Source organism: Gracilinanus agilis, chromosome 6 (genome assembly GCF_016433145.1).
Source record: "Gracilinanus agilis isolate LMUSP501 chromosome 6, AgileGrace, whole genome shotgun sequence".
Taxonomy (NCBI): Eukaryota; Metazoa; Chordata; class Mammalia; order Didelphimorphia; family Didelphidae; genus Gracilinanus; species Gracilinanus agilis.
Genome location: NC_058135.1, coordinates 73,955,975 through 73,959,946, shown reverse-complemented (window position 1 = coordinate 73,959,946; position 3,972 = coordinate 73,955,975).

Sequence of the window (3,972 nt, the reverse complement as noted above, 5' to 3'; positions counted from 1 at the left end):
GGGAACTGATGCAGAGTGAAAGGAGCAGAGCCAAAAGAACATTGTACACAGAGACTGATATACTGTGGTAAAATTGAATGCAATGGGCTTCTGTACCAGCAGCAATGCAATGACCCAGGACAATTCTGAGGGATTTATGGTAAAGAATGTTACCCACATTCAGAGGAAGGACTGCAGGAGAGGAAACATATAAGGAAAGCAACTGCTTGAACGCATGGGTCGGGGCGGACATGATTGAGGGTGTGGACTCGAAACTACCACACCAATGCAACCACCAACAATTGGGAAATTGGTCTTGATCAAGGACACATGACAAAACCAGTGGAAAAGTGCGTCGGCCATGGGTGGGAGGAGTGCGGGGGGTGAAGGGGAAAATAGGAGCATGAAACATGTAACCATGTTAAAAATGATTATTAATAAATGTTAAAAAAAATAACCTTGAGTTCTGGTGATTTGACCTACCAATGTGCATGGGAGTAGAGATAGTAAATCTAGGGTTGTGTGCCACACAACCTGAAATGGAAGAGTTACAGAATGCTGTTTAAAATTGAAAGAATTGTAGGAATCTTCAGGGATCACAGTTTTTCTGCCACAACCAGTGTTTGCACTGCTACAGATGAGTAATACATATTCTCCACAATCTGGGCATCTCAGCCATGATGAGGATCACAGGATCCTTGAACCAAAGATAAGGCTAATAGAGGGAAATTTATATGATGATGAAGAAAAGGATGGAGCATTCCCTTCAAATCTTTAAATTCTGATGATACTTTTGGTATCTGAGCACGGGAGGCAATGGATTTGTCTTGTCACCAAGTGACAAGTTTGAGAATAGTACCTCTACAATATGGAATTTTTTTATTTTGGTTCCATTGTGGAAAAAATATGATAATTCATCGGTCAAGAGATAATTGGACAGGGCAGCTGGGTAGCTCAGTGGAGTGAGAGTCAGGCATAGAGACAGGAGATCCTAGGTTCAAACCCGGCCTCAGCCACTTCCCAGCTGTGTGACCCTGGGCAGGCCTACCCTTACCAATCTTCCACCTATGAGAAAATACACCGAAGTACAAGGGTTTAAAAAAAAAGATATAATTGGACATTTTGTGAAATGGGCAGTGGGACTAGACTGAAGAATATATCAGTTGGATTTTGGCACCTTATTGTCAAAATTTAGAATGAGAAGGAATATTTGTTTGTTAGCAGTTATTCTATCATAAGATCCAGTCCCCATTTTGTTACAAGGACTTTGTCTTATCCTCTTGCCGCTAGGCTTTCCCAAATATTGGAAAGAAAAGACAAATACTTGGGATGGAGTAGAGAAACTAAGATAAAGTACAGATGAAGATATATGTTGCTTGCTTCCCTCACTACCGGCCGATGAATAATGTGACATTCCCTTCCCCATTTTTTCATAGAGAGAGAGACAGAGAGAGACAGATTTGACTTCAGAAGATTTAATCGGGAAAATGATTTCATTAGCTTATCTCTGTACTCTCCTGGGAAGAGTGGTTTCTGTAATCACAATAGATGATAATGTCTTCTATCTGGACACATTGCCTTTATGATATTAAATATATATTTTAAGTGAAGTCAGTCTAGAAAAAAATTGAAAAATTTAAAATATATGTCATGTGATGAATACACTTTGCGAGTAAAAAGAAGGCTCTCTGAAGCAGAATTTATCTCATGATAAATAAGGAAGCAACAATTATAGGAGACAAACTACAGTTGCTCATTCTAAAGAACAATTTTCATAATAAAAGCTTTAAATGTCTATAAGAGTATATGGATATACCCTCTATTGTCATAATTTTTTTTCATTTTCAGACAAAATATATATGTCCATGGGATAATTTAAAATAGGAACTTTTCTTTTGTGCAGATTATATTAATTCTCTTCTTCTCTCCTCTAATCTCCTTTTCTCTGTCTTTGCTTCTTCCATCTTTATTACCATCATTCTTCTCTCTAACTCTCTGTATATTTTGACTCAATTTTTCTCTTTGTCCCTTGCTGTCACTATCTGTGTGTATCTATTTATCTCCTGGATTATTCTTGATAAAGACATAAAAATCATAATTTAGGTGGAAAAACATTTATTGTTTAAGAAATGGTTGAGTGACATGAGATATGCTGCCTTTGAATTTGCCAAATATGAAGCAAAGTAGAACAATTAAATATATATGTATGCATATATATGTATATATATATAATAGATGTTACTGGCACAAAGCATTAGGTTATATGTTGAGAGGGTAAAAGTGGTAGTCTTTAGCTCCAATTTAATAAGATTAGACAGGTTATAGAATCCTTGATGGAAAGGGATGGAGATTACAATTTTATTTTTTTGGCAAAGAAAGGGAAAAGGGAAGTTTATGAGTAGAGATGTCTATTATGAAATGTTATGTGCAAAATTATAAGGATTCAAAGATGAAAAACTACCAATAGTCCCAGAATTTAAGAAACTCATACTCTATTAAAGGAGTTAAGACTTGGCACTCTCCCTCCTATCATGTTAATTTTCAAACTCATATTAATTATTCTGATAAGCCTTTATTGAAGAAAAAATTTTATTAGGTGAAGAAAAGGAATTCATTCCATGTATGAAGTGATAGCTTGTATGATTGTGTTGAACTAAGAAAGTGGATGGAAGTTTCAAAATATAGCTAATATTTCATGTTGACTAAAAATCAAGTATGTTAAGGGGTGTGAAATTAGATAGGAAAATTAATTTTACCTTGAATTAGAAAGTCTTTAAATGACTATTTATGGGTTTTGTACTTTTGTCTAAAGCCAGTATAGACATTAATGCATTGCTGGTGGAGTTGCAAATTGATCCAACCATTCTGGATGGCATTTTAGAACTATGCCCAAAGGGTGCTAAATGAATGCCCGCCCTTTGATCCAGCCATACCCCTGTTGGACTTATACCCCAAAGAGATCATAAGGAAAAAGACAGGTACAAAATTATTTATAGTTGCTCTCTTTGTGGTGGCAAAAAATTGGAAAATGAAGGGATGCCCTTCAATTGGGGAATGGCTGAACAAATTGTGGTATGAAAATATCGGTGATGGAATACTATTTTGCTATAAGGAATAAAGAACCAGAGGAATTCCACGAGAACTGGAATGACCTCCAAGAACTGATGCAAAGTGAAAGAAGCAGAACCAGGAGAGCATTATACACAGAGACAGATACTGTGGTACAATCGAATGTAATGGATTTCTCTACTAGCAGAAATGCAATGACCCAGGACAAGTTCTGAGGTACTTATGAGAAAGAACACTGTCCACATTCAGAGGAAGAACTGTGGGAGTAGAAACACAGAAGAAAAACAACTGCTTGATTACATGGGTCGATGGGGATATGATTGGGGATACTGGTGCTAAACAATCACCCTAGTGCAAATATCAATAATATGAAAATAGGTCCTGATCAATGACACATGTAAAACCCACTGGAATTGTGTGTTGGCAATGGGAGGGGTTGGGGAGGGAAGGAAAGAACACAAATCTTGTAACCATGGAAAAATATTCTAAATTAATTAATTAATTAATTAAAACAGCAACAAAACAAGCAAATAAATAAATAAATAAGTGAAACCTTAAAAAAATAAAGACAGTGTAGAAGTATGGGAGGTCTTTGAACAGGTGAGTTCTATAACCAACCCTAGATATTAGGAAGATCAGTTTGACAGATGTATGAAGAATGGATTGGGAAGGGAAGAGACTGCAGAAAGGGATATGAGTTGTGAAATCACCACAATAATCTAGTTAAGGAGTAGTCAGTTCTTTAACAAGATCAGTGGATAATAAGACCGAAGTAAGATAAATAAGAGAGATGCTGCCCAGAGAGAACATTATACAGGACTTAAGAGTTGATTAATATAATGAAATTTCAAAGATGTTGGTGTGAGTAGGAGGAATCATAACTCTCTCTCTCAAGAATGTACAGAACTTTCAATAAAATGCTAA